Here is an 18,845-nt window from a genome sequence, read left to right on the forward strand (position 1 = left end):
TCGAGACCAGCCTGGGAACCATGGTGAAACCCCATCTCTACAAAAAAAAAAAAAAAAAAAAAAAAAAAAAAATTAGCTGGACATGGTGGCATAGGTCTGTAGTTCTAGCTACTTAGGAGTCTGAGGTGGAAGGATTGCTTGAGCCCCTGAGACCAAAGTTGCAGTGAGCCAAGATTGCCCCACTACACTCCAGACTGGGCGAAGAGGAAGACTGCTGTCTGCAAAAAAAGTTTTAGTGTCTTAAGGGGACTTCATTTTTTGGTCACCATCTACCAACCTCCTCCACTTTCCCCACATTCATTAAAACACACACACATACGCACATACTCTCTTTAGAACTTGGAACTCGGTTGGTAAAATTGAGACGAGCCAATTACCAAACTTGCATTTCATCTTCCATCACCATGGGCAACTTCAGTCGCCATGTGCTTAACATCTTTAACCTACGTCCCACACCCTGGACTTTATCACTGAAACATTGTGACTTCAAATCTGAACTTCTCCTGAATAGAGAAGCCTCTTAAACTCTCGGGTCTCTCTCCCACTTCCTAGTCCACTGTGTCTTTTCTTGGCTAACTCAAGCTCCAGTCCTTCACTGCCCCCTTTTCCCCTCCATTCTGCCCTTTTAGCTTTCTTTCCTTGACTATTAAGCCTAGAGACCAATGATACTAGACTTTAACTTCTTCACCTTATTCCTTTAATATCTTCACCTTATGCCTCTGACAAAGACTATGCTAGATTCTAACTTGAATCAGGCCCTTTTTCCTTTCCTGTACCAAAGTTACTGGAGGAAATCACTACAAATTAATATTCTGCAAATGTAAATGACCTTCAATACTGATTAGCAGACCTTTTATTTATCTTGTGTCTTTATAACTGATCCTTGATCAGCCTCCTTCTGTTACAGGAAAGGGGTCCGCATCCAGATCCCAAGAGAGGGTTCTTGGATCTTACACGAGAAAGAATTCCAGGAAAGTCCATGGTACAAAACAAGAGCAAGTTTCATTAAGAAAGTAAAGGGAGTCGGGCGCGGTGGCTCATGCCTGTAATCTCAGCACTTTGGGAGGCCAAGGCGGGCGGATCACGAGGTCAAGAGATCGAGACCATCCTGGTCAACATGGTGAAACCCCATCTCTACTAAAAATACAAAAAATTAGCTGGGCATGGTGGCGTGTGCCTGTAATCCCAGCTACTCAGGAGGCTGAGGCAGGAGAATTGCCTGAACCCAGGAGGCGGAGGTTGCGGTGAGCCGAGATCGCGCCATTGCACTCCAGCCTGGGTAACAAGAGCGAAACTCTGTCTCAGAAAAAAAAAAAAAAAGAAAGAAAGTAAAGGGATGAAAGTAAGAGGAGGGAGGCATCCACCCTAAGGACAATGCTTGTATATACTGGGAGATGTGTTCTGCTGCAAGAGTTTGTGATAAAGGATTAATTTTCTCAACATTTTGAAAGAATTGATATTATCTTTAAAGCAAAATTAGGAATGCCTTTGTTCTCCAGATATGGGGATATAAGGACCCTCCCAAGTCTGGGTCTGTTTACTAAACATGATTAATTTGTTCCCTTAATGGTAAACGTCTAGAAGCTAGCAATGCCTAGTTTTCGGAGGATGCCGCCCAGCAAGTCTCAGCCTCATTTTCCTAGCCCTCACTCAAAATGCAGTTGCTCTGGTTCAAACGCCTGACACTTCCATAGTTTTGAAACAGGAAAGTTTCCCTTCTCCCTCTCGCCCCACCAGGCATGTGATGAAGGTGTGGCTTGCTTCTTCAGTGCTCTGCTGCTCAGACCTCTAGGGGAGCATACAGATGGGCAGTCCGTGGGGCTCAGACACCACAGCTGTGTCTAGGGGTGAATGTTTACAGCTCCTGAAGCACCAGTAGGCGCGGGTTACAGGGTGCTTTTTTAGTTTTGCCATCTATAGGCAGCTTGTGTTAACCAGCTCACTTAGACCCTTTCTGTATCCCGGGTTCTTGCCTTGGTGTACTGGAAGAATCGGATCACACCTGGGCTTGGAGAATGAGTGCAAGGTTTTGCTGCGTGGAGGTAGCTCTGGCGAAGTCAGAGGAGAATGGAGTGGGAAGGTTTCCCCTGGTGTCGGGCCTCTCAGCGGCCTGGGCTCTCCTCTGACTGCCCAGCTAAACTCCATGTGTTTCTGCTTCTGCTGGTTGGCTGGCCGGTGCCTGTCGGTGCATTCCTCTCAAAGTCCAGCCACCTGTGTGTTCCTCGGCTGATGTGCTCCTCTCAAAATCCAGTCACCAATGTGCCTGCCGACTAGGGTCTTGGGGTGTTTATAGGCACAGGATGGGGGTGTGGCAGGCCAGGGTGATCTTGGGAAATGCAACTTTTGGGCAGGAAATGCCTGTCCTCACCTAGGTCTGTAGGGGTGGAGCCCTAGCCAGGGACCACACACTCCTCTACCCAGCACTTCCCTTCCTTCATTCCATGGCATTTAAAGGACCATGCCCTTCTCTACCCAGCACTTCGTTATCAATTTCACCACATTGTTCCAACTATCCACTCCACTTGCTGCTTCCTGAGAGAACACACTCCCCCAACTTCATACTTAAAAGGTTGCTGTTACTACACCTTCTGTATCCCATGCAGTTCTTTATTTGCACAAAACAGAATTCAACTAGCACACTCAAACAAAATAGAATTTGGGGAAAAGATAATGCAGCGCTCACAGCACTTAAAGAAAAGTAGGCAGACAGGTCTTGAAAGGGCACGAACCTCAGAGAAACAGAACAGTCTTCTTTGAGCCAATGCCCTCAGAGTGACTGGGCTCCAGTCATTTCCCTTCTAGTGTTTTTCCTCTGAAGTTCTAGAGACAGAGCAAGATTGTCTCAAAAAAAAAAAAAAAAAAAAAAAGGAAAAGAAAAGAATCTAAGTTACTCTTTCGAACTGCTGCAGAGTATTCTGTGGTAGGAACATACTATGGTTCATGTAGTCATTCTCCCATTGATGGACCTTTGGATTGTTGCCAATATCTCACTGCTTCCAGCAATGCTGCTAAGATAGTCTTCACAATACTTTCTTGCACACACATGCAAATGTTTTGGTTTTAATACATATGTCAGATGCCCTCCAAATTGCAGTAATACGCACCCCCTCTGGTGGGATGTGAGGTACCCGTTGGCCCAAATCTGCCTAACATCTGTTATCAAACTGGAAAATACTTGCCAATCTGATCAGTAAAAATAGCATCTCAATGCTCTTTTATTTGTATTTCTTTGAGAACTGGTGAGAGCCAGCATTTTTTCTTATCTTTCTTAGCAATTTTAATTTCCTTGAATGGTGTTTTCATATGAATTGCCTATTTCTCATTCATGTTTTTCTTATTGCCCATTTATTATGAACACTCATTTGTTAGGACTTTATTATCTTTGCATCTTCATTTTTTTTTTTTTAGACAGATTCTCTTCCTGTCACCAAGGCTGGAGTGCAGTGGCATGATCTTGGCTCACTGCAACCTCCGTCTCCTGGGTTCAAGTGAGTCTCCTGCCTCAGCCTCCCAAGTAGCTGGGATTACAGGTGCCCACCACCACACCCAGCTAATATTTGTACTTCTAGTGGAGATGGGGTTTCACCATGTTGGCCAGGCTGGTCTTGAACCCCTGATCTCAAGTGATCCACTCTCCTTGGCTTCCCAAAGTGCTGGGATTACAGGTGTGAGCCACCTCACCTGGCCTGTGTTTGTGTTTTCTATGGATTATGCTGTTTCCTTTTTTGTCCCTATTCCTGTTTTCTGTTGGATTGATTGAAATTTCTTTGTTCCATCTTTTTGCCTCTATTGGTTTGAAATTTATACATTTCATTGCTATTTTTCTAGTAGTTACTCTTAATTTTTTATATCCATATATGAAGTGGCCTAACAAAATCTAAAGGTAAACAGTACATACAGACTCTTCCCAAACAAGGTAAGAAATGTTCACTTCCCCCTGCTGTTTTCCCTTTCCCCAACTCTCCTGTTGATATAATCCAGAATTCTAATTCTAAATTGTGATTTTAAGCATCTGTGGCAATCAACACGTTAGTCTTAAACAATAGCATTGGCTGATGACTTAGAGAAGTGTTACCTTTTTCACACTGCTTCTTCCTCTGGATTCATGTCATTCCTTGCAGGAGGACTTCTTAAGTAGTTCTTTTCAACAGAATCTGTTGGTGATAAACTTTCTTAAATCTTGAATGTTCAAAAGTGCCTTTGGGCTGGGTGCAGTGGCTCACACCTATAATTCCAAGGTAGATGACTTGAGCCCAGGAGTTCAAGACCAGCCTGGGCAACATGGGGAAACTCCGTCTCTACACAAGAACAAAATAAATTAGCCAGGCGTGGTAGTAGGCTCTTGTAGTCCCAGCTACTGGGGGGCCTGAGGTGGAAGGATGGCTTGAGCCAGTGAGATCAAGGCCGCAGTGAGCTGTGATCACACCACTGCACTCCAGCCTGGGCAACAGAGCAAGACTTTGTCTCAAAAAAGAAAATAAATGTCTTTGTTTCACTATGCTCTTAAATAATTCTGTACCTGGGTTACAGAATTCAGCATAAATTACCATAATTTTCCAACAGCTCATTGAAGACATTGTCTCATTGGCTTGTATCCAGTGTTGCTAATGAAATTAATGAGGAAACTCTGATCCTTATTTCTTTGAGTTTTAAACTTTTTCTGCTTTGGTAGCTTTTAACATTTTTCTATTTTCATAGCTTTCTTCACTTTGGGAATCTTTTTAGCTATTAATGAAATACTACTGTCTCCCATTTTCTCTCTCTCTCTGGAATTCCTACTAGATGAAAGCTTGAATGTCATCATCCAGGTTTTATGCCTCTTAACCTTTTCACTTTTTTTTCTTCGTGCTTTAATCTGCAAGACTCCCTCAACTGAATGCTCCATCTTGTTAATGCACACTTCAGTGTGTCTCTGCTGTCACTCGGCCTGTCTCTCTTTCATGGCGGTGGGCTTCCTCAGGCATCTGGCACTTCTTCAGTTCACACTAGTTTTCTGGTTTTGAATTCTGCACCTGAGTTTCAGGATTCAACAGCACTCTCAGATGAGTGCAGCCTCAGGTTATGTGGGCCTTGGCTTCTCCCATGGCTTCTTAAGAACTTCCTTGTTTATTTCTGTGATCTCAGGTGCCCCCCTTTATGACTTCAAGCCCAACTCTATAGACAGTAATTTCATTTCTCTATCTGTTCTTTTTTTTTTTTTTTTTTTTGAGACGGAGTTTCGCTCTCGTTACCCAGGCTGGAGTGCAATGGCGTGATCTCGGCTCACCGCAACCTCCGCCTCCTGGGTTCAGGCAATTCTCCTGCCTCAGCTTCCTGAGTAGCTGGGATTACAGGCACGCGCCACCATGCCCAGCTAATTTTTTTGTATTAGCAGAGACGGGGTTTCACAATGTTGACCAGGATGGTCTCGATCTCTTGACCTCGTGATCCACCCGCCTCGGCCTCCCAAAGTGCTAGGATTACAGGCTTGAGCCACCGCGCCCGGCCAGATTTCTCTATCTGTTCTATCATTTATAAGGGCACAGCATGGAGGGGAGGGCCTTTCAGACATTTTTCTTGCCCCATTTTAAGTCCCTAAATTACACTTAAAAAAATACCAGCAAAACTTTTGCCTTTTATTTAGGAAGAGTAGAGAACTCTGACATGAGTTTGGAGTACGCGAGTGTATGTGTGTTTGTGTGCCTAGGCCGTTTAAACTTGCTATGTAATGTATTTCAATAAATGTTTCAGTGTCGGTACAGTGAACAATTCAACTTAATGATAGGCCGATCTGGAATCTCAGTAAAATTTACTTTGGGTGTTATTTTTTTAAGCATTAATATCTATAGGAAGACCTAGTAGGAGTGGCTGACAAAGGTTAATAAATATTATGAGAATATGCTTGTTTTTGATGTGAATGTTGTGGCTCAGGCCACCCTGAAATGAAATTCACAGGGTTGGTTTAGATGTCTTCTCCCACACCTCTCCTTACAATCTGCCTTACAAATGCAGACACTCCCATCTGAGGCCTGGGTGTAACCCTCAAACATGACAGATGCCAGCAGGAAATATCCACCCTGCCTTAGTTGTAACTGTTGAGTCCTTGTCCATGATATCCTAAAAGGCCACCAGATGGAAACGTGAGGCTGTGAAAAGAGATGTACTACCCCTTGTAAATGGGGATTGACCCTGCTGCTTTCTTAAAAGAAATGGTCTTTATTGAACGTCAAACAAGCTTTGAGGAATTTTTCTTTGTTGAATGTAGAATAAAGAGGGCGTTACATGAATGCCTATGCATTTCGGCTTTGGAGAGGAATCCTTATATCCATTCCGACAGCATGGAGATAAAAAGTCTGTCCTTCTGTATTCACATTTTGTTAATGTCACTTACTTCCTTTTCTCTCTCCCTGGTCTGTGCGGACCGTATCATCTCTACCTCTTCTCTTTCTTGTCCTCTTCTTTGCCGCCTGGAACCAACTTTTCATCCCTCTGGCCTTTGTCTCTTCCTACTTTCTGGCCATATGTGGACCAGAAAAATAGTTATCAAAATGATTTGTTGTTTTACTTCTTACAAATATATGATCCTGTTTTCACTGCAAAAGCCAATGAGTAAGAATTTTTACCATTCCTTCACTGTAAAAAACAAAACTGAGGCCAGGAGTGGTGGCTCCCGCCTGCAGTCCCAGCTACTTGGGTAGCCAAAGCGGGAGGATTGCTTAACCCTGGGGGGGTTGAGGCTGCAGTGACCTATGATTGCACCATTGCACTCCAGCCTGGGTGACAGATTAAGATCCTGGGTAACTCTAAAAACAAACAAACAACAACAAAGCACCTGACAAAAAAACTCCTGCCCTCTGCCAAAACTAACAGAATTATTTAAAAAATATTTTATTGAGTTATAATAATCCAACCCCAAATTGTACCTATTATCACTGTATGTCTCAAATAATTTTCACAAATAAAAAACGCAGTGATTTAACCAGGACTCAGATCAGGAAATGGAACATTACCAGCGTCCCTGAAACCTCGTTCTGTCCACGTCCAGTCTCTACCTTCCTCTCATCTGAGGGCAATCATCACCCAGACTTCTGATAGCACAGATTAATTTCACCTGTTTTTGTGCTTTATAAAAATGGAATGAAATGTCCTAGTTTTTGTTCCTCTTGGAGCTGCCCTGAGACAAGGATTTGGTGACAGTTCCTTTATTTGGGAGACAGAGGGCCCACTGGGTGGGACATGAAGAAGTGAGCCAGGAAAAGGCAGGCAGCAGCCAATTAAAAAAATATGTTACAAGGCCAGGCGCGCTGGCTCACCCCTGTAATCCCAGCACTTTGAGAGGCTGAGGCAGGCAGATCACCTGAGGTCAGGAGCTCCAGACCAGCCTGGACAATATGGTGAAACCCCATCTCCACTAAACATACAAAAATTAGCCAGGTGTGGTAGTGCATGCCTGTAGTCCCAGTTACTCCAGAGGCTGAGGCAGGAGAATCGCTTGAACCGGGAAGGCAGAGGTTGCAATGAGCTGAGATCGTGCCACTGCACTCCAGCCTGGACCACAGAGTGAGATTTTGTCTCAAAAAAAAATAAATAAATAAAAGTGGGCTGGGTACGGTGGCTCACGCCTGTAATCCTAGCACTTTGGGAGGCCAAGGTGGGTGGATCACCTGAGGTCAGGAGTTCAAGACCAGCCTGGCCATAATAGTGAAACCCCATCTTAAAAAAAAAAGTGTTAGGAAGCAAATAATCACAGTGGGTGACTGGAGCGGCAACCTCTGGAAAATGCTGCCAATATGCTCCTTGGAATTATGCTACTCCAGAGGGAAGGGGGACTTGCTTGTCCCACTAATGTCCCTTTTCTGCTCCAGCGTCCTACACAAGATGCTGCTTTGCATTTAGTTGTTGCAGCCCCTTAGTCCCTTTTAATCTAGGACAGTTCCTCTGTCTTTTTTAAAATTTCACGACCTTGATAGCTTTGAAGAGTACCTCCCAGTTATCTTGTAGGTTGTCCCTCATTCGAACAAAATTGGGTTTGTCTGCCTTACTTCCTGTCTGAAGGAAAGTAAACTAAGGCACAGAGAGAGTAAGTAAGTTGCTTAAGGTCACACAACATATATGTAATAGAGGCAGGACTTGAATCCGGATCATCTAGCTCTGGAGTGCTGTGTCTTAACCACTAAGCTACAGTGAGTTCTTAAACTGTAACATACAACAATTAGTTGAATTATTGTATGTTACATAGTGGTAGCAGGTGTTCTTACCTGGAAAGGTTTTTTTTTACGGTTTTTACAAATATTAGAAATCACATTAATATGTTAAATTAAATATATATATATAGACCTCGCAGTGGCTCACACCTGTAATTGCAGCACTTTGGGAGGCCAGGGTGGGTGGATCATGAGGTCAGTAGATGGAGACCATCCTGGTCAACGTGGTGAAACCCGGTCTCTACTAAAAATACAAAAATTAGCTGGGCATGGTGGTACCCACCTGTAGTCCCAGCTACTCGGGAGGCTGAGGCAGGAGAATTGCTTGAACCTGGGAGGCAGAGGTTGCAGTGAACTGATATCACACCACTGCACTCCAGCCTGGACAACAGAGCGAGACGGAGGCAGGGTTCAAGCGATTCTCCTGCCTCAGCCTTGCCAGTAGCTGGGATTACAGGTGTGCGCCACCACACTCAGCTAATTCTTGTATTTTTAGTAGAGACGGGATTTCATCATGTTGGCCAGTCTGGTCTCAAACTCTTTTTTTTTTTTTTGAGTATCCCCACAGTTTTTGTTTCTTTTTCTTTTTTAACAGAAGATTCCCAAACTAGAGTGTCCCCACAGTTTAGAGGCCTTCTGGGGGAACGACTTGGGGTTCACCTTGCTGTATTTAGCTGATCCTTTGAACTTCTTGGAGGCCTTGAAAAAGGAATGCAGCCTGAACGAACTCTCTAGAAACCCCCAGTCCTGCCCAGGTGGACTGGACAAAAAGCATGGGTGTTGATGGGTGGAATGGGAGCAGAGGGGCACCCGGGGGACACTGTAGGAAGTTCCTCAGGGTTAGAGGCTGCACTCATGGTAGGGGACCACCGGGGCAGCCTGGCATCCTTGATCCCTGCCCACTCCCTGCCCCAGTGAACCAAGAAACCAGGCAGTCAGGTTCTGGGGGCTGCTTTTATGGGGACGACCTGACAGAGGGCATGGTCCATACAAAACCAGGAACAATACATACATATATATATTATATACAGAGACGCGGTCCTCCAGACAGCTGGACAGGGTGGCCACTGGTCCAAGCAGCCAGCAACAGTCCCGCCAACCCGGTTCCGCCCCCTCCATCTTCCGGGGTGAAGTGCGTGGGCCCAGGACTGAGATGGCCAGCTCCTTCAGGGGATGGGGGCACATCTGGGGGTAGGAAGGGGTGGGGACAAGAAATACTGATAGAAGTCATGGTCTATTTACAGGGGACTAGAAGCCAAAACGGATGGGATGGGTGGTCTGTTTTTAAAAAATGAACAAAAACCCAGATTTAGGGCAGAGGCATGAAGTGGCAAAATGAGATGGATTCTGAAAGGGGAGGGGACCTGGGGGGGCCTCACCTCCCTTGGTCCGAGCCCCAATTTGGGGTTAAAGTGGGGAAACAAAGTCGATTTCACTTAGAAGGCAGGCTGCCAGCAGGGCAGCCCTGGTCTCCAAAAAGATGAGTAGTAGTAAAATTTTGCCCTCCAGTCAAAACATTGGAAAAACAGTGGGGGGTGGGGGTGGGGTGAGGCTGACTCCCTTCGATATCAGTACAAGGCTTCCAGGCATCACCTTGGGCTGGGCAGGCAGAGCAGAACAGGATAGGCCCTGGCTCTCCAGTGAGAAATGGTCCCCTTGCCTAAGGCCAGGGCCTCTGTAGCCAGGTCCCCCAAGCTGACCTCCTCTCCTCCCTGGCATTCCCAGCCTTGACAAAGAAACCTAGACCCGACAGGCCACGTAAGAGTTCCAGGGGGAGGTTATGGCTATTTGGCACCTGGGAGAGGGGAGGTACAAGGAGAAATTGAGGGCAGCTGCCCCAGGAAATGGGGAGCTGGGGACCAGGCATCTTGAATTCTCCCTTCTTCCTACTCTCACTCCCCTGTTCCCGAAGCACACAGGAGAAATCAGTGCAGGGCCAGGGCCAGGGCCAGGCCCAGCCCCCGGGCTCTGGTGGGGACCCTATCCCTCCCAGGACAGGGAAAGGGGATGGGGGAGGTTTTGAGGCAACCCCCCACCCCCAAGGCAGGAAGGTCAGAATGCAACAGAGACAGCACAATGATGGGGGAGAGGGAAGGGCCGAGAAGGTAGAATCTCAAGTCAAGAGGCCCAGAGGCCACCCAGGTGCCCCATGGGCAGGGAGCAGCCTCCAGTTGGCGAGATGCTGGGAGAGCCCCAGCCCCGTCCCAGTCCAGAGACAAACGCTGGAGTGTGAAAAGTCTGGCAGTTTGATCTGCAGGTGCATGTGTCCTACCACCAGGCCAGCCCTCGGCAGCCCTCAGCCTCTATGCCTCAGCCCCATGGGGCAAGAAAGAGCCGCCCTTCCGGCCACCTCTGTCTGCCCAAGCCATTTTAAGGGGGCCTGTGATATGAGCCCTCTGGTCCCTGAAGCTGGGGGAGGTGGGGTGGAAGGGTGGGGGGAGTTGGGGCACCGTCCCCAGGCTGATGGGGGAGGGGTGGGGTGTTGAGGACAGGGGAGGGAGGACAGTGGTAGGGGGTTAATTATTGTCCAGTCAAGGATTGATTCCTGTTAAGTAGAATTGGAATTCCTCAGTGTTTGCAAGTTTCCTTCTAGTTCTGAGATCTTGTCCAGGAGCTTGTCCATCTCCTCCTTTCTGGCTAGCTCCGATTCCTCCAGAACCTGACGCTGTGCCGTCTCCTTTTTCTGGAACTCGATCTCCTTCTGCTGGTAGTCCTTGATGAGGCGCTTAGCCTTGCTGTACTTGCGCTCCAGGGCCTGGTACTGTGCCTGGGTCTCCCGCAGGTGCTCATCTACAGCCTGGCACAGGCTCTGGGCCTCGCCCCAGTAGCCTTCCAGTTTCTCCATGCACTCCTTGTTCTCCTCCACGCTCTGCTCCAACTGGGCCTTCTCCACCCGCCAGCGCCCCTTCTCCTGTTCCAGGCTCTGCAGCTTTCTTTTCAGCTGCTGGATCTCTGCCTCGGTGACCGCATGCTTGATCTGGAGCTCCTTGAACTTGTGCACCAACTTCTCGGGCTCCATGTCCACAGGGGACAGCGCGTCCTCGTTCTCCGCTAGCTCAAACACCTCAATGGCCATCTCGCCACCTGGGAACGTGGGGTTCAGCTCCTCGTCCTCATCAGTGGCGTACTCTCCCGTCTCCTAGTCATCCTCCCCATACTGGGCATATCTTTGCTCCATCATCTCCCGCTGCCATCGCTCCTGCTCCAAAGTCTGCTGAATTAGCTGGGCCACTTCGCTCTGCTCTCCTGGCCGCTCCCGGCCAATCATAAACCGCACTCGGCCCTTGGTGTTCTGGAGCACGGATGCCGCAAAGCTCTGGGTCATTCCCACCAGACTCGTTCCATCCACCTTACCAGGAGGTCGTTCACCTGGATCCTGCCATCCCAATGAGCCGCACTGCCCTCCGTCACTGTCTTGACGAAGATGCCCAGCTTCTCCAGGCCCATGTCCGCTCCGGCCCCCATGCCGATGATGCTGATGCCCAGGCCCTCGGAGTCCTTCTCCAGCTCCACAGGGAACAACTCCAGCCTCTCCACCTGCTTCTCCAGCTCGTACTCAGCAGAGGCCGCCATGGGATCCACATCCTCGTTGCGACGATCGTAGTCCTCATTGGAGTAGGTGCTGAACACTTGGATGGGCGCCGTGCTGAAATGGATCTTCCGGCTCGGGGCCGGGTTCTCCTCCGAGAGTCCCGGGATCTCCACGCACTCCGACTCGGGCTCGTAGCGGGGCTCCCCATCCTCCTCGTCTTCTTCGTCGTCCTCCTCCAGGGCACTGCCCCCAGAGTCCTCACCGAGCCCACTGTAGGCGCTCACGTCCACCAAGTCCGCCTCCGAGAAGTCCTTCTTCTTGGATTCATCTACCTCCTCGGGGGCCACGTCCGGGGCCCGGCCATTGCCCACCCTCCGCTCTGGCGGCGCTACCACCGCTGCCGCCTCCTTCTCCGAGGCCGCTTGGGCCTTTGGCTCTTCGGGCGAGGGGCTGGCTGCGGTTGCCACGGTGCTGCCATTCTCCAGGGCCACGTGGACCGTCACCTCGGCCTGGATCACCTCCCGGGGCGCCGACTCGGCCTCCGACTCCCCGCTCTCCTCCACCTCCACCGGCTTAATCTTGCGCACCTCCCGGGGCTTGGGGGGGCGACCGGGCGGGGGCCACTCGGTGCTGCGGGGGCTGCTGCCCTGCGGGACAGCACTCCTTCTCGGCTGGGGCATCCCCCGACGGGGCGGGCGGCGGCGGCTGGAACACTCGGGACTGCTTGCTGACCAGCTTCGAGCTGACCTGGGGCCCCCCTACGGCCCTGGGGAGCCCGGGCCCGTGGTGGGAGGCCGGTCCTCGAGTCGGCCTTCTCGAAGACTGCGCTGAGTGGGCTGACCGTCGGGGACACGGCGTCGGGATCGAGCTTTTCCAGCGCCTCGGTGCTGCCGTTGAAGCGCACCACCACGTCCAGCTCCTCCGGTCCTGCAGGTCGGCGCCCTCCTGTCTCAGCGGCCGCCTTGTCGCCGCCTGCGGCTTCCGGGGCGCTCCGTTCGAACAGCTTCCGCGTCTCCTGCAGCCGGGACGGCGGGTGCGGCGGCGGCGCGGGCTGCGCGGAGGGCGCGGGCTTGGAGTCGAAGCGGCTCACGCGCTCCGACACGCTGATGCCCAGCTTCAGCAGGGCGCTGTGGTCCACGTTCTAGTTCAGGCTGCTGGCCCGCAGCAGCGACAGGCGCACGCCGCGCTCGGACGCCCGCGGGGCCCGGACCAGGCCCGCGCCGCCGCCCGCCTCGCCCGAGGGCCTGCCGTCGTGCACATCTGCAGGAACATACGTTTGATGCGATGGATGTTGGAGCCATATTTCTTGTGGTGGGCCCCCTTGGGTGCCTTGTCGGGCCCGGGCGCGTCGGGCGGCTTCAGTGCCTGGATGCCCGCCTCGTAGGCGCTGCGGTACGGGGAGGCGCTCCAGAGAGGACCCCCGGTCCCCCGCGGCTCCGTCTTCATCATGGTGGGGGGGAGCCGGATTCGCATTCCCCCGCTATCCGCTCCCCCCCTTAACAGGCGGCTGGCCAAGTCGGGACCACCGCCCCCTCCTCCCGATAAAAGAAACCCCAGGAGGCCTTTTTTAGGGTCCCCCAAAACCAAGCTGCCAAAAACAGTTAATCCCGCTTTTTAAAAAAAAATCTCCAAGAGCCCTGTGTGTCGCCTCCCCCAATCAAGCTGCCGAAAACAGCCAACCCCGCTTCGAAAGCCCGAGCTGCCTGGTACTGTGACCCCCACCCAAATTAGCACAGGGGTGGCTGGGGCTGGTGGGAGCGCGCGCCCTGCCCGCGAAGCAGCCGCAGCGTCGCCGGCTCGCATCGTCCGAGGCAGTGTCAGCGGGGCTGGCAGCCGGGGCGTTCCCCAGTCCGGCCGGAGGCCTCAGCTTGTGGCGGGGCCCGGCACCCCGGCGCCCATGGCTGCTCCGCCGGCCCGGGCCGCTCCGCTGCCTCGCCTCCCTCCCTCCCTGCCGTGCCCGGAGCCTCGGTCTTTCTCTGGCTCTGCCCGAGCGGCTGCTCGGTCTCAAACTCTTGACCTCAAGTGATCCACCCAACTGGGCCTCCCAAAGTGCTGTGAATACAGGCATGAGCCATCGTGCCCAGCCTATATATTAGATTTTTTAAGTGGAAGATCACTTGAGTCCAGGAAATTGAGGCTACATGCCACTGCACGCCAGCGTGGGAGACAGAGAGACATTCTGTCTCAAAAAACAAAAACTCCAAACAATTGTGTTCTAAGTAGGATATGGAGTAATCATGACCTTTAGCACTGTACTGCAGTAGTCTATCATCTAATAAGTGATTGTGTGATCTAAATTCACAATATGGGGTGATTCATAATGCTACAAAGTTGGTTTGTTTAAAATTAAAGCTTAATATAACTAAATAAATCATTATTTTAATAAAACCAGCATGCCATATGAAAACAAAATCCACATACAGAAATCATCTCATTTATAGGGAGCAGATACCTCACTGTGCAATAGTTTTCTCATCTGAAATAAAGAAGTGTAATAGAGCCTATTTCACAGAATTATGTGCAATTAAGGAAATAATATGTGGAGAGCATTCAGAAAAGCTTGGCACATGAAAAGCACTTCCATTTGACCCAGCAATCCCATTACTGGGTATATATCCAAAGGATTATAAATCGTTCTACTATAAGGACACATGCACACGAATGTTCATTGCAGCACAGTTTACAATAGCAAAGACCTGGAACCAACCCAAATGCCCATCGATGATAGACTGGACAGGAAAAATGTGGCACATATACACCATGGAATATTATGCAGCCATCAAAAACGATGAGTTCGCGTCCTTTGTAGGGACATGGATGAACCTGGAAACCATCATTCTCAGCAAACTGACACAAGAACAGAAAATCAAACACCACATGTTCTCACTCATAGGTGGGTGCTGAACAATGAGAACACATGGACACAGGGAGGGGAGCACTATACACTGGGGTCTGTTGGGGGGGGGAGAGGGGGGATAGAGGGGGTGGGGAGTTGGGGAGGGATAGCATGGGGAGAAATGCCAGATATAGGTGAAGGGGAGGAAGGCAGCAAATCACACTGCCACATATGTACCTATGCAACAACCTTGCATGTTTTTCACATGTACCCCAAAACCTAAAATGCAATTAAAAAAAAAAAAAAAAAAAAAAAAGAAGTGTACATGTCCTCGGCATAATAAATATGTAGGAAAAATCCACAAGGAATATTATTCTCAATGGAGAAACAATTGAAGGCTTCTCCCCTAAGATCAGGAACAAGACAAGGTGCCCACTTTCACCATTTCTATTCAATATAGAACTAGAAGTTTTAACCAGACTACTTAGGCAAGAAAAATAAATAAAAGGCATTCTGAGTAGAAAGGAAGAAGTAAATTATCTTCATGTTTGTAGGTGACATGATCTTACATGTAGAAAACCCTAACTTACACAAAATACCTGTCAGAGCTAATAGTGGAATTCAGCAAAGTTGCAAGATACAAAATCAACACTTTTGGCTATTACAAATAATGTTGCTGTAAATATTTGCATACAAGTTTTTGTAGGTCCACCTTTTCACGTCTCTTGGGAGACGTGACTCAATCATGGTGTCAATGCAATCGGCAGTAAAAGTACATCATACAACAGGATCCTTTTTCTCTCACCGTATTGACTAAAGCAAAGTGATTCTAGCACAACCTTTGTAAACCTAAGCCAAGTGTTCTGTGATGTTCCTTCCAGTTTTCAAATCTAAACTTTCACTATCACTATTTCAACTTCAGCATCACAGCCTTGGTGCCACATTGACCTGCTTGAAGCCCTTCCTGTAAAGGCTGTTTTTGTTCCTAAATCCTTGTTACACCGAAAGTGAAGCATTTCTTCCTGCATCATTGTTGAGCACTACGCACTGAAGCTCTGGGCCCCTGCCCTGTCCCACGTGGCCTGTGTAGTGCCAGCCATAAATACAGACACAAAGTGACTTATGGACCTTGCTTCAAATTCCAAGTGAAGAAAACAAGAGAGAAATGATGAAATCAGTAATAAAAATTATCAGTCTCTTTTCCTTCAATGTAGTATACTATATAGGTAATTACTGAGAGTGTCAACTGAAGAGGAAGACTTACCTAACACTTCTAGGACATCTCTGCTCCTATTTTAAGAGACTAGTAATTTGGACACTTTTCATAGTCTTTGTAAATGGTTTTGTTTGTGTAACTGAAGTTCATGACATCATGTGACATACAGAACAACAGAGCTAATAATTCTTTGGCCTGCTTTCTCACCCACATACTCCTTATAATTTATTTGGTTTTCAATGATTCAAGCAATAGGATCCTACCACTTCCTATTGGCAGCAGTTTTACAGTTTGGTGGTCCCAAAGGTTAGTTCTTCATGCATAATATGCAGTTGGAGTAGTTTTGTTTTTTTGGTTTTTTTACCCTTTAAGATCTGGGGTACACGTGCAGAACATGCAGGTTTGTACATGGGTATGCACATGCCATAGTGGTTTGCTGCACCCATCAACCTATCATCCACATTAGCTATTTCTCCTAATGCTAGCCTCCCCTAGTCCCTTACCACCCAACAGGTCCCAGTGTGTCCTGTGACCATGTATTCTCATTGTTAGACTCCCACTTATGAGTGAGAACACATGGTGTTTGGTTTCCTGTTCTTGTGTTAGTTTGCTGAGAATGATGGTTTCCAGCTTCATCCATGTCCCTGAAAAGGACATGAACTCATCCTTTTTTATGCTGCATAGTATTCCATGGCATATGGTGTATATGTGCCACATTTTCTTTATCCAATCTGTCACTGATGGGCATTTGGGTTGGTTCCAAGTCTTCACTATTGTGAACAGTACCACAATAAACATACACGTGCATGTGTCTTTATAGAAGAATGATTAATAATCCTTTGGGTATATACCCAGCAATGGGATTCCTGGGTCCAATGATATTTCCAGTTCTAGATCCTTGAGGAATCACCACACTGTCTTCCACAAAGGTTGAACTAATCTACACTCCCACCAACAGTGTCAAAGCCTTCCTATTTCTCCACATCTGTTGTTTCTCCAGGATCTGTTGTTTCATGACTTTTTAATGATCGCCATGCTAACTGGCGTGAGGTGGTATCTCATTATGGTTTTGATTTGCATTTCTCTAATGACCAGTGATGATGAGCTTCTTTTCATATGTTAGTTGGCTGCATAAATGTTTTCTTTTGAGAATTGTCCATTCATATCGTTTGCCCACATTTTGATGGGCTTCTTTTTCTTGTAAACTTGTTTAAGTTCTTTGCAGATTCTGGATATTAGCCCTTTGTCAGATGGATTGCAAAAATGTTCTCCCATTCTGTAGCTTGCCTGTTCACTCTGATGATGTTTCTTTTGCTGTGCAGAAGTTTAGTTTAATTAGATTCCATTTGTCAATTTTGGCTTTTGTTGCCATTACTTTCAGTGTTTTAGTCATGAAGCCTTTGCCCATGCCTATGTCCTGACTAAAATCTATGTAATATTGATGAGATTATAAATCTGAAGTTTTAACACTAACAAAAAGAAACCCAGGTCATCTTGCTAAGTCTTGTTTCTATTTTGTTCCTGACAGTCAGTAGAAAGGCAGTTGTATTTGGTTATGTTAGTCCTATCTATTTTTGTTAATTTTATTATTTGCAAAAATGTTTTGTGTGTATTCTATTTATAGAAAGATAATGATATAACATTTTTGTTAAATATGCATATTATTTATGATAAAATGAAATGTTTTTGTTTCTTTGTTCCCAATTAATGTACATCAATTTTAACATATATTAAAGCAAAAGCAAAGAAAATAAATGCCATAGAAGTCTCTTTTCATGTTTACATGTAGAGATACACTGCTTCCTAAGGATCTATAAGGAAAGATGTGGATTTTAATTCTAAAATCATAGTTTTCGGATGTACCTAAAATTTAAGCAGCAAAAATTTTATTAATCATTAAACTCAAGCAAATTCCAATCACAGAAGCAGAATGAATTATAGCATGTTTTAATTGAATATGCTTCCTAGGTTTCTCCTGGCAAACCTGTTGTTGTTTCATGATCCACTTGAAGAAATGAAGATACATGGGAAAATAGTCATTGCCCAAGAGAGCCTTCCATTTTATAAATGCTCGATTTATGCTGAAACAATCTGAATAGAAACAGTGCTTTTTTATGCGTCTGGTTGGAGGACAGAAAATCCTAAAACTTTCCTATACACCTGTTGGACCCACAACTTGCTATTGAGCTCCAAATCCAAATCAGGAAGCTCAGGCACAAACCGAGAGTTGGCTTCTCCCTAGTAATCTAAACAGATGCTTAGTGAGCCTCAGATGCATTTTCACACCACCTTCTGCTGATTGCTGCTTTGGCAAAATAAAGGTTAGCCACCAGTCTACCAAACGCCTGGTATGTCAGCATTCTCCATCATACTCTGAGACATGAGTATAAGCGAGACATGACTCTGTAAGTAGGAGCTTAAAGTGTTTCAGGGAGACCACATAAATCTAGTGAGAAGTGAATTAGTAATATATGAGAGCATGTCATTTCATGCCAAAGCAGGCGCTATGAACTTTGTTACATTAGTATGTAAGTTAAGGCAGCTGCGAGAGGCAGACTAGAAAATATAGCTGTTAAGCTAAGTACTGAGAAGAGCAACTGCACCTTCCACCTTCCGCATGCAGGGCTCTCCTCAGCACATCTTCCCCATGCTTTCCCGTTGCTCATTTTCCTCCAGTGGAAAGGAAGGAAAGGGCAAAGTCCACATGCTGAAGCAGAGGGGCTGGTGGACTTGGAAAGGTGGATAAATAGGTGGGCCCAGGATAATATTGGTGAGAATGCTGCTTTTTGTTCCTTCAGTTACAGAGCTCTTGAGCTCGTGGCTATAAGCATAGACTTGGGAGCGAGCCTGATTGGGAATTTAATTCCCCACTTCACCTTTTATGAGCTCTGGGATCCTGGACACTCCACCTCTTACTATTCAGTTTTCTCATCTGGGAAAAGTAGATAACAGGACTTAAATCTTAGGATTCAGAAGCGTTAAAGGATGAACTCACGTTAAGGTAAGTGAAACGAGGGAGAGGCAACTGTTCAGACAAGGAATAAAAGGAAATTGACAGGACTAGAATTTCTATTTGAA

At 47.4% G+C, this 18,845-nt stretch overlaps 1 pseudogene; it reads right to left on the bottom strand.

Annotated features, from left to right (window-relative positions):
• Positions 1 to 10,731: 10,731 nt before the first annotated feature.
• LOC105731024 (neurabin-2-like) lies at positions 10,732 to 13,332 on the bottom strand (annotated as a pseudogene).
• Positions 13,333 to 18,845: the final 5,513 nt, after the last annotated feature.

The sequence above is a fragment of the Aotus nancymaae genome, unplaced genomic scaffold (assembly GCF_030222135.1).
Source record: "Aotus nancymaae isolate 86718 unplaced genomic scaffold, 86718_ANA_hifiasm-v0.15.2.pri h1tg000036l, whole genome shotgun sequence".
NCBI lineage: Eukaryota > Metazoa > Chordata > Mammalia > Primates > Aotidae > Aotus > Aotus nancymaae.